Raw genomic sequence first — 12,958 nt, 5'->3', positions numbered from 1 at the left:
TAGGACTAAACTTGATGAAACTTATATATTTGAAATCAGCATTAAAATCTGATTCTTTTGATGTATCTATTGGTATCCAAATTCCGTTTTCTATTGGTATCAAAATTTTTATTAAATATCAATATTCACAAAAAAACATATCAAACAGACCTACTACGTGAAAATCTATACAGATTTGTTTGTGGCAGGACTCACTATTTTATTCACTCATATATATATTGAACAAAAGCTCACTCACATATAATGGAAAAAATAATAATAATAATAATAATGCAATCATATAACTAAATAAGAAATAAACCTCTTGGGAACCGCCAACCAATCCTTACACAAGACAAAAGACAGAATACAGCCCCCCCCCCTCAGCCATCCCTATTCATTAAGAAATTCTTTAACCTATTTTCAAAAGAGGACACACTCTCAGCCATCCTAGTACTTTCCGGAAGAAAACTGATTGCTGGTTTTGGGAATTGTAGATTTTCATGTTTTTTTTTCTCTTTCAGATTTAATAACGTTCTGATCAAGATGACAAACAATTATGTAAGCGAATCTTTGAGTGGAGTATTAGACAATTTATTGAAGCGACACATTTTTTTACACAATTATTCAGCAGAAACGCAGATTTTTTTACATCAAAAATTCTGGATATTCTTCGACAGAGTAAAGGGTTTCTCATACTGTCCTATGAGATTCAACTACACAGCCTGTGCTCTATCAATTGTTACAGAAATACTAGAAGATTTGCCGGATTGTTTATGCCCTCCCCAAGTGGCTTCGTTGTTCTGGCATATGAAGCATTCAAAAATTTGAAGCATTATTTGAAGCATATGAAGCATTCAAAGCATTAATTTCTTGTAGCCTAGAAAAGAAATAGGACGTTAATCGATTGGAGAAAAAGAAATATAAAGAAGGGATAAAAAAACAACAAACAAAGAAATATGTATGCATACATATTTCGAAATACCTCAATATATGTATTTGTTGTATCAGAAGAAACATGTATTCTCTCAAAATATGAATAAAAAATATGTATTTATTTCTACGAGGCTTAGAGTTAACAGTATAGAGAATAGAGCTGACTGGGGGGAAATACAAGCCAGACGGAGTTGGCGATAATTTTTTTCCAACGTTTTTTTTTCTCGTCTTTCTGTCCTTTAAAGAGGATTTCTCCTCCAAAGTTTAAAGATTTATCTCATTGTCTTTATTCAACTAATATGTAACTCATGTGATGTCTTATAAGTAAAACATAAACTAAAATAATTAATCTGAAACTAATTCTATTCTTAAGTTACCAATTAAAATCCCTGAAAAGAGGTTTTTGACTGTAATAATATCTAGGTAGTGACCCAGACACCAATAAAACTATTCTAGGGTAACTATTATTTCCTAGCTTCCTAATAACAAAACTTTTACTACTCTAATAAAAAACATAAACATTCCCTCTCAGAGAGAGAGAGAGAGAGAGAGAGGGAGAGAGAGAGAGAGAGAGAGAGAGAGAGAGAGAGAGAGAGAGAGAGAGAGAGAGAGAGAGAGAGAGAGAGAGAGAGAGAGAGAGAGAGAGAGAGAGAGAGATATACAAAACCCAGACATCCTATACCCTAATAATTTTACTTTCTAAATCCAGTAAAATAATATGAAATTTAATTTGTTTTCAAAAAGAGACAAAAAAGGTCTTTATTTTCACCAAGCGAGAGAGAAAGATAGAGAGAGAGAGAAAGAGAAACAGAGAGGGGGAGGGGCTTCTTTTTGTAGTGTCAGTAGCTTAAAGAACTGAGATGTTATGGAGTCAATTTAAAACAATTAAGAGTCAAAGGTTGGACAATTCAAAGTTGAGAGGTTTTAAAGTAAAGAGGTTTCAGTAATGCTTGACCGAAAGACACAGTTTTAATGATACAAGCAAAGCGACTTAAAGCAAAACTCAAAAGAGCAAAGAAACAACTTGGAGCAAGCAAAAAAGTTTGCATATAAAAGTTTTTTTTGTCTGCGAAATATTTAGTTGAAGGTTTTCTTCCTTTTTTTAGTTGATTGGAGGCTTCCGCATACATTCAGGAATTTTTGCTATTATTTAAAAACTCAGGCAGTTTTAATATATTTTAATATTTCAGTCATTTGTGTATTTAATTATTCCGTATATGAAAGGGGATGTCCCCTCCTCAACGCCTCGCTCTTTTACTTTCTAGTTGTGGGCTTGTTTTTTTCAACTATTGACTGTCTCGCAATTATTAATAATTATTAAACTTAATTTGAGATTGAAAAAAAAACAAAATAATAGGTCCCATGAAATAAAAGATAGAGACAAACACAGTCATAGACCAGCCGCAATCTACAGATGACCACATACAAGACCGATGACAATTTTTAATTTTAGGCAGTGTACAGATGTTACGTTCAGGTTACAGGCTTTGTCAAATCAACAGTTTGTAAGCATAAATTAACTTAATAACAAGTTTGAAAAAATAACGAGAACAAACTGATTTAACAAAATTTATGGACAAGGAATATTAAAATTTTACAAACCGGTTAATGAAATCTTTGAATGCTTCATATGCCATGAACAACGAAACCACTTGGGGATGGCATAAACTATCCGGCCAATCTTCAAGTATATCTGTAACAATTGACAAAGCAAAAGCTTTGTAGTTGAATCTGAGGACAGTATGACAAACCGTTTACTCTGTCGAAGAACATCCAGAATTTTCGAAGCAAAAAAATCTGAGTTTCAGATGAATAATTATTTATTAAAATGTGTCGCTACAATAAATTGTCTAATAATCCACTAAACTATTCGATTTAAAAATAATTTGAAATCTTGATCAGAACTTTATTAAATCTGAAAGAGAAAAAAAAACAACATGAAAATATACAAGTCCCAAAACCAGCACTCAGTTTTCTTCCCGAAAGCACTAGGATAGCTGAGAGTGTGTCCTCTTTTAAAAATAGGTTAAAGAATTTCTTAATGAATAAGGATGACTGAAGGGGGGGGGGCTGTATTCTGTCTTTTGTCTTGTGTAAGGATTGGTTTGCGGTTCCCATGAGGTTTATTTCTTATTTATTTATATGATTGCATTATTATTATTATTTTTTTTCCATTATATATGAGTAAGTTTTTTTTCAATATATATATGAGTGAGTAAAATAGTGAGTCCTGCCACAAACAAATCTGTATAGATTTTCACGTGGTTGGTCTGTTTGATATGCTTTTTTTGTGAATATTAATATTTAATAAAAATGAATTTTCTCTCTCTAAATTTCATCAAACAGTTCGTGGTAACGAACAGTAATGAGCGACCCGGCTCAATGGTAACCGAAACTGCAGAAAACGGAATTTTGATACCAATAGATACATCAAAAGAATCTGTTTTTAATGCTGATTTCAAATATATAAGTTTCATCAAGTTTAGTCCTACCTATCAAAAGTTAAGGGCCTGAGAAAATTTGGCTGATTTTCAAAAAAAGGTGAAAAGACCCCCTAAAAGCTATAGAACCTTAATGGAAATCACACCATCGTATTCAGCGTATCAGAGAACCCTACTGTAGAGGTTTCAAGCTATTATCTACAAAAATGTGGAATTTTGCATTTTTTACCAGAAGAAAGATCATGGATGCGTGTTTATTTGTTTGTTTTTTTCCCTAGGGGTGATCGTATCGACCCAGTGGTCCTAGAATATCGTGGGAGGGCTCATTGGAACTGAAATTTAAAGTTCTAGTGCCCTTTTTAAGTGACCAAGAAAAATTGAGGGCAACTAGGCCTCCTCCCACGCTCATTTTTTTCCCAAAGTCACCCGATCAAAATTTTGAGATTGCCATTTTCTTCAGCATGGTCAAAAATATGATAACTAAGTCTTTTAGGATGACTTAGTCCCTCGAATTCTCCGGGGGGAGGGCTGAAAGTTATGAACTCTACCCAATGTTAACATATAGTATTGGTTATTGGAAAGTATATAGAAGTTTTCAGGAGGGTTTTTTTCTGGTAGTGGGGGGGGGGGTCGGGGGTTTTGTTGGAGGATCTGTGCATGAAGGAAGTTTTCATGGGGGAAGGGAAATTGTTATGAAGGGGGCGCCAGACTTGCCAGCATTATTTAAAAAAAAGATCAGAAATTAAATATAAAAAATAAGTTTTTCAACTGAAAGTAAGCAGCAACATCGAAACTTAAAACGAACAGAAAATATTAGCTATATTATTAGGATCATCCCCCTAGTCAATACCTCGCACTTTAAGCCAAACATTTTTTAGTACTTTCATAAGAGCTATTTAGTCTAATTAACGGCCTTTGTGATTAAGGGGTCATTTTTAAAGAATTGGAACAAAATTCGAACTTTAGCTGAAAGCGCAAGGTATTGACTAGGGAGAAAACCCCCTATTATACGTATTAAAAATATATGAATACAGAAGTTCGATACGTAAGTTAATTCGTAAGTTACGTATATTTATTACTAATAAAAACATTCGTAAATAAAATTAAACAAGTTTCGAGAAAGCCACTTAACCAAATAAAAGTAAAATTATTATGCAAATTTTGTTTAATTATTCGACCCTTGTGATCAAGGGGTCATTTTTAAAGAATTGGAAAAAAATTTGAACTTTAGCTTAAAGAGCAAGGTATTGACTAGGGTGTGAACCCCCTAATATACGTATTAAAAATATATGAATATAGATGTTCGATACGTAAGTTAATTCGTAAGTTACGTATATTTATTACTAATAAAAACGTTCGTAAATAAAATTAAACAAGTTTCGAGAAAGCAATTTAACCAAATAAAAGTAAAATTAATATACAAATTTTAATTATTTAATTATTGTTTTAATTAGTCACGTACGGTAAGCCAAAATCAAAACTTGCATTAATTCAAAAAAGGTTCAGAAATTAAATAAAAAAACAAGTTTTTTTAACTGAAAGTAAGGAACGACGTTAAAACTTAAAACGAACAGAAATTATTCCATATATGAAAGGGGCTGTCCCCTCCTCAACGCCTCGCTCCTTACGCCAAAGTTTAACTTTCTCACAAATCAATTTTTTTTAAACAATAAAATTTTTTTTTAATTGCAAATTTTGTCTTAATTAATTTTCTACCCTCTACCAAATAAACATCACTAGTATTAAAAATATATTACACCTTTTACAAACATATTTGGTTCTTTTTTGAGGAATAGGGAATCAAGTACCAAGTTTACCAATTTTCATTTTCGCTTTCATTTTAAATGAGGCGCTTGTCATCTTAAGAATTAAAGATGTTTCTTAAAAAAAAAAAAATTTTATTCCCCTTCCCCTCAATTGCCGCCGCTAGAACTAGCACATAGGCTTCATCACAGAGTGAAGTTTTAAGGTTCAATTCAAAAGTGTTGATCAATCAAGCTTAATTTTTGGTAGATAAAACTGTAGATAAAAACTGTAGATAAAAACTGTTCCCATGTTCCTCGTGACAAAGTCCATCAAAATGATCCATCTAAATAGGAATAGAACGCAATCCTGATTAACTCCTGATTCAATACGAAACCAGCTACTAACCTCGTTTCTTATCTTAACCGCAGCAGTATTGTTCTCGTACATAGTACTTATTACTTTAATGTACTTATTTGGTATACCATGCCATGATAGCACCTTCGCTGAAGCTCTTTTATCAGCTGAATGAAACGCTTAAAATTGATAAAACTGTAGACTTGTAAAACTGTAAGACTGAGAAAACTGTAGGTTAATGGAATAACCTGAAAATTTATTTTCCATAAAAAAAGAAAAAAATGAAAAAAAAATGATCCATTAATTGTCTTACTAATTATATTTTGGCAAGAGTATTGACCTTTATTCAGCCTTATCTGAAAACTTATTGGAACATGTGATTAAACACTGCATTTGAATCTTGTCTTAATTTTGTCTTAATTAACTTTAACGAAAATGACACCATCAGATTCAGCTAATTCATGAAAAGATGTCTAGTTGAAAAGCTTTTAGTTTTAGTTAATTTGTTTTCGCAATAATCTTTTACTTTTAATATGACTAGACGATTTATGAAACTTACCATCAAGAGGGTAGAATCCGAGCTGGAATCGACCGCATGATAATCTAATTTGAAGTCCAGCGCTGCACTGACAGAACTACACCTCTTGTAGAACTTCCTATATCACAGAATTTAGAAAAAAATTAATTCAAAGGCACGCCTTTTAATTAGTCATACCTCAAGAAATTTTCTAGCGTACGTGCCTTCAGGCTTCCGTTTGAAAAAAAATATTGTTTCCTTCACTGATTTTAAAAACAATAAAAATTACCATAAACAGGAACTTTAGCAAAGTGATAAAAAAAACTTTAAGTTAATCAAACAGTTCGTGGTAACGAACTGTAAGTAAGGAGCGACCCGGCTCAATGGTAACCGAAACTCTACAAAACGGGTTTTGGATACCAATAGATACACCAAAAGAATCAAATTTTAATGCTGATTTCAAATATATAAGTTTCATCAAGTTTAGTGCTACCCATCAAAAGTTAGGCGCCTGAGAAAATTTGGCTGATTTTCAAAAAAAGGGGAAAGACCCCCTAAAAGCTATAATGAAATTAAAAAGCCTTAATGAAAATCACACCATCATATTCAGCGTATCAGAGAACCCTACTATAGAGGTTTCAAGCTCCTATCTGCAAAAATGTGGAATTTTGTATTTTTTGCCAGAAGAAAGATCACGGATGCGTGTTTATTTGTTTTTTGTTTTTGTTTTTTCCCCAGGGGTGATCGTTTCGACCCAGTGGTCCTAGAATATCGTGGGAGGGATCATTGGAATGGAAATTAAAAGTTCTAGTGCCCTTTTTAAGTGAAAAAAATGGAGGGCAACTAGGCCCCCTCCCACGCTTATTTTTTTTTCAAAGTCACCTGATCAAAATTTTGAGATAGCCATTTTGTTCAGCATGGTCGAAAATATGATAAATATGTCTTTTAGGATGACTTAATCCCCCGAAGTCCCCAGGGGGAGGGCTAAAAGTTATGAACTTTACCCAATGTTAACATAATTATAGTATTGGTTATTGGGAAGCATACAGAAGTTTTCAGGAGGGTTTTTCCTGGTAGTAGGAGGGAAGGGTGGGTCAGGGCTTATGTTGGGGGATCTGTCCATGAAGAAATTTTTCATGGCGGAAGGGAAATTGCCATGAAGGGGGCGCCGGACTTGCCAGCATTATTTATTGGTTATTGGGAAGTATACAGACATTTTCAGGAAGGATTTTTTTCTGGGGGGGGGGGCTAGAGGAGGGGGTTACTCTGGAGAATATTTCCGTGGAGGATGTTTCTTTGGGGTAAGGGACATTTCTATGAAGGGGGCGACATTAAAACTTAAAACGAACAGAAATTATTCCATATGTGAAAGGGGCTGTCCCCTCCTCAACGCCTCGCTCTTTACGCTAAAGTTTGACTCTGTCTCACAATTTTATTTTTTAAAACAATAAAAAACTTTAGCGTAAAGAGCGAGGCGTTGAGGAGGGGACAGCCCCTTTCACATACGGAATAATTTCTGTTCGTTTTAAGTTTTAATGTCGCCCCTTACTTTCAGTTTAAAAAACTTGTTTTTTTTTATTTAATTATTCTAAGTAACGGCCTTTGTGATTAAGGGTCATTTTTAAAGAATTGGAACAAAATTCGAACTTTAGCTTAAAGAGCGAGGTATTGACTAGGGAGCGAGCCCCCTAATGTACGTATTACAAATATATGAACATAGAAGTTCGTTACGTAAGTTTATTCGTAAGTTACGTATATTTATAACTAATAAAAACGTCCGTAAATAAAATTAAACAAGTTTCGAGAAAGCCATTTAACCAAATAAGAGTAAAATTAATCTGCAAATTTCGTTTTAATTATTCGGCCTTTGTGATTAAAGGGTCATTTTTAAAGAATTGGAACAAAATTCGAACTTTAGCTTAAAGAGCAAGGTATTGACTAGGGTTTGAACCCCCTAATATATGTATTAAAAATATATGAATATAGATGTTCGATACGTAAGTTAATTCGTAAGTTACGTGTATTTATTATTGATAAAAACGTTCGTAAATAAAATTAAACAAGTTTCGAGAAAGCCATTTAACCAAATAAAAGTAAAATTAATATGCAAATTTTATTTTAATTATTCATGTACGGTGAGCCAAAATCAAAACCTGCATAATTTCAAAATACTTCAAAAATTAAATAAAAAAACAGGTTTTTTTTAACTGAAAGTAAGGAACGACGTTAAAACTTAAAACGAACAGAAATTATTCCGTATATGAAAGGGGCTGTCCCCTCCTCAACGCCTCGCTCTTTACGCCAAAGTTTAAATTTCTCATAAATCAATTTTTTTAAACAATTAAATTTTGTTAAAATATTGTTTTGCAAACTTTGACCTAATTAACTTTAACGAAAATGACACCATCAGATTCAGCTTATCAAAGAACAATATTAAAGAAGTTTCAAACTCCTATCTGCAAAAATGTGAAATTTTGCATTTTTAATTAACTTTAACGAAAATCACACCATCACATTCAGTTTATCAGAGAACCCTATTAAAGAAGTTTCACGCTCCTATCTGCAAAAATTTGGAAATTTAGATTTTTTGCTCGAAGAAAGATCACGATGCGTGTTTTTTTTCAGGGGTAATCGTTTCGACCCAGTGGTCATAGAATATTCTGAGAGGGCTCATTCAAACGGAAAATAAAAGTTCTAGTGCCCTTTTTAAGTGACCAAAAAACTGGAGGGCAGCTAGACCCCCTCCCACGCTCATTTTTTCCCAAAACGACTTGATCGAAATTTTGAGATAGCCATTTGGTTCAGAATAGTCAAAAAACGTAAGAACTATGTCTCTAAGGACGACTTAACCCCCCCACCGTCCCAAAGGGAAGGGCTGCAAGTTTCGAACTTTACCCATCGTTTACATATAGTGTAGGTTATTACGAAGTATACAGACATTTTCCGGGGGGATTTTTTCTGGTAGGGGAGGGGGGCTGTGGGAGGGGTTTACATGGGAGGATCTTTCCATAGAGGAATTTTGCATGGGGAAGGGAATTTTTCATGAAGGGGGTACCAGATTTACCAGCATTATTTGAAAAACGATCATAAATTAAATTAAAAAAAAAAGTTTCTCAACTGAAAGTAAGGAAGAACATGAAAAACTATACTAACAGAAATTATTACATATATTAGGGGGTTCACCCTGTCTTCAATACCTCGCTCTTTACGCTAAAGTTTTTCTTAGTACTTTCCAAAGAGCTTTTTATTCGAATTAAACAGCTTTTGTGATTTTAGCGTAAAGAGACCAGGGGGGAACCCCCTCATATCAAACAGTTCGTGGTAACGAACTGTAAGTAAGGAGCGACCCGGCTCAATGGTAACCGAAACTCTAAAAAACGGAATGTTGATACCAATAGAATCAAATTTTAATTCTGATTTCAAATATATAAGTTTCATCAAGTTTAATTTTACTCATCAAAAGTTACGCGCCTGAGAAAATTGGGCTGATTTTCGAAAAAAGAGAAAAAGACCCCCTAAAAGTTTTAGAACCTTAATGAAAATCACACCATCATATTCAGCGTATCAGAGAACCCTACAGTAAAGGTTTCAAGCTCCTATCTACAAAAATGTGGAATTTTCCTTTTTTTGCCAGAAGAAAGATCACTGATGCATGTTTATTTGTTTTTTGTTGTTTTTTTTCTTCTTTTTCCCAGGGGTAATTCGTATTGACCCAGTGGTCCTAGAATATCGTAGGAGGGCTCATTGGAACGGAAATTAAAATTTCTAGTACCCTTTTTAGGTGACCAAAAAAAATGGACGGCAACTAGGCCCCCTGCCACGCTCATTTTTTTCTCAAAGTCACCTGATCAAAATTTTGAGACAGCCATTTTGTTCAGCATAGTTGAAAATCTAATAAATATGTCTTTTATGATGACTTAATCCCCCACAGTTCCCAGGGGAGGGGCTGCAAGTTATGAACTTTGCCCCCTTGTTTACATATAGTATTGGTTATTGGAAACTATACAGACATTTTCAGGACGGATTTTTTTCTGGTGGAGGGGGGAGGAGGCTGGAGGAGGGGGTTACTTGGGAAAATCTTTCCGTGGAGGATGTTTCCATGGAGTAAGGGATATTTCTATGGAGGGGGCACCGGATTTCCCAGCATTATTTAAAAAAACGATCGGAAATTAAATAAAAAAAAAACAAGTTTTTTTCAACTGAAAGTAAGAAGCAACATTAAAACTTAAAACTAACAGAAATTATTACGTATATGAGGGGGTTCGCTCCAACTCAATACCTCGCTCTTTACGCTGCAGTTTTTTTTTAGTGATTTGAAAAGTGCTGTCTATTCTAATTAAACGGTCTTTGTGATTCAGGGGTTTGTGATTTAAACAAAATTTTAACTTTAGCGTAAAGAGCATGGTATTGACTAAGGGATGAACCCTCTCATATACGTAAAAACATATACGTAATAAAAAAAACATAAAAAAAGAGATACGGCTCAATAGTAATCGAAACTTTAAAAAACGGAATTTTCATGTCAATAAATGTACCAAAAGAATGGGCTTATATTGCTGACTGATTCTAAATATATAACGTGAACCAAAATAAAAGCTGCATTAACTAAAAAACGATCAGAAATTAAATAAAAAAAACAAGTTTTTTAAACTGAAAGTAAGGAGCGACATTAAAACTTAAAACGAACAGAAATTATTCCGTATATGAAAGGGTATGTCCCCTCCTCAATGCCTCGCTCTTTACGCTAAAGTTTTTTATTGTTTAAAAAAATTAAGTTGTGGGAAAGTCAAACTTTAGCGTAAAGAGCGAGGCGTTGAGGAGGGGGCATCCCCTTTCATATACGGAATAATTACTGTTCGTTTTAAGTTTTAATGTCGCTCCTTACTTTAAGTTTAAAAAACTTGTTTTTTTTTATTTAATCTAACATTAAAGCGGGGCTTCCACGGCATCAATAAAGTTAATAAAGCTGTCCACAAAATTAATAAACCGTTTTCCTCGCATAACTTTGTTGACTTTATTGCAGTCGGAAAGAAGTTAAACTTTATTTAACTTTTTCAAAAAAGTCCACAAAGTTCAACCAATAGCAGAAGACGTGTGGAAAATTTCAAATAAACAAGATACAAATTAGTTTCTACAAATATAATCGTGTATACTTGTTTAAATATTTAGCTTGGTAAAAGAAACAAAAAATATTTTTATTTACTATTAAAAGGAAAAAAATGCTTAAAAAGATGGTTTTCTCAGCTCCATGTCTGAGTATTTCAGTTACTTTCTACGAAAAACTGCTTTTAAGTCAAAAAGATGAAATCCTTATGTGAGCGGGACAAACTTTATTGTTCGTACTTTCATGACTAACTTTATTAACTTTATTGACGCCATGGGAGCCCCGCTTAAGAACTTCAATACGATAGCACGAGCAGGATTGCCACCAGGGTCAGTTCCTAAAGTGATACAATTGCCGATATTTACGTGCTACAGAGGGATTTTCAGAGCTATAGTAAATTTTTTTTACAGTAATAGTGCTAAAATAGTGTTTAAATAGCCTAATTTTATTTTAGCACTATTTTAACAACCCTGAGCACGTCTATCAGTGTTACACATAATAAAACAGTACAAAAATAGCACTTTTGTGTTACAGGTGGCAATCCTGGGCACTAGATGACCAAACACCTTTGGAAATTCAGCGAAAACAGTACAGTAGCCCTGAAAAGAAGAAACGCTCGAAGGTGTGCCAGTCTTACTTCACTTAAACAACGCAACAAGTTTTTCAAGCAGTAGGTATAATAGAAGGGTTAATAAGATCCATATGACCTAGAGTGATGTGTAAATGTGCATTAAATGAACTAAATACCGGAAGGAATTGCAAATTTTAACAAATATCATAATATAAAACTAGTTTTCCAAGAGTGGCCTAAGCAAATATGCCCCTTTTCGAATAATTCATGCCCAAAAGTTCACTACTCCGCTGGTTGGTGAAAGCAACCTATCATAGCTGCGTCATATACTATGGATGGGCATAATTCTGCCACTTTCACAGGATAAGATCCAAATACTTAGTTTCATATTTCAATTAACCCATTCTGAAGAGATGTTTAAAGACTGCAAAGCAAACAACGGTAAAATAAAGACCATATTGCCAGTTTTGACTCACTGATTGTACCATCATTCGGTTTCTAAAGTTATGTCGAACATTTGTTTGGTGCTTGCTTCTGTTTTTGACAAAGGAGAAAATACTTAGATGTACTTAGCGTGAGCTTTGTCAAGTTGTTGAAAAAAATAAGCCTTTTTTGTATCGATTCTTACTTTCGGGAACATGGTTATGATTGTAAGAAGCAATAAGGGAAAATCGGAACTGAAGAGTCAATGATGTACCTTGACACCCACATCTCAAGAATCTATAATGTGGACTTATTCAATGTGGCTTAAAAAAAATCCTAAGACAAACAACAGAGAAAATAAAATACGCTTTTGATTTTGAGATTAATGCATCAACTTGGTCAAATTTTAGTCTTAAATAAAGTGTTAATTGCTATTCTTCGATGACATTAGTAACCCCCACAATTTGACAACAAAATCGGAAAAACTTGAAACATGGAGTTAATTGAAACAATTCAAAATCTCAACAAAAGAAGCTGTTCTTTTTAATTTATAGCTACTCCTTGATATTCAAATAGTATCCATTTCAATGACAAACTTCCGTAGTGTCCCTGACGTGTTTTTTACCTCCCCCAGAAAGTCTTCTTTCACAGTTGCGTCACTTTAACCAAACAAATAGGCAGAAAATAAACCAAGCCTAGAAAATTAAGTGCTTTTCAACTTGTGAAGTAAGTCCATTGATCACGATTTCACATGCATGCGATAATTTTACCAGATATGTACAAACCCTGCTTGATTGCTTGCAGGTGTCATTTTCGAAAGTTAAAAATCAAGTGTTAGTACGGGAGTATCCAGAATTTTTGTTCAGGGGGATGTGCATTTTTTTTTT

General features: G+C 33.7%; 1 long non-coding RNA gene across 1 annotated transcript; it reads right to left on the bottom strand.

Annotated features, from left to right (window-relative positions):
* Positions 1-485: 485 nt before the first annotated feature.
* LOC148942294 (uncharacterized) lies at positions 486-2,761 on the bottom strand. The gene is made up of 2 exons (XR_016143163.1): positions 2,518-2,761; positions 486-859 (listed from the first exon to the last, which is right to left on the bottom strand). It is a non-coding gene; the product is annotated as an uncharacterized LOC148942294 (long non-coding RNA).
* Positions 2,762-12,958: the final 10,197 nt, after the last annotated feature.

The sequence above is a fragment of the Artemia sp. Qi Xiang Cuo genome, chromosome 17, assembly GCF_049724085.1.
Source record: "Artemia sp. Qi Xiang Cuo chromosome 17, ASM4972408v1, whole genome shotgun sequence".
NCBI lineage: Eukaryota > Metazoa > Arthropoda > Branchiopoda > Anostraca > Artemiidae > Artemia > Artemia sp. Qi Xiang Cuo.
This window is presented reverse-complemented; position numbering and strand designations above follow the sequence as displayed.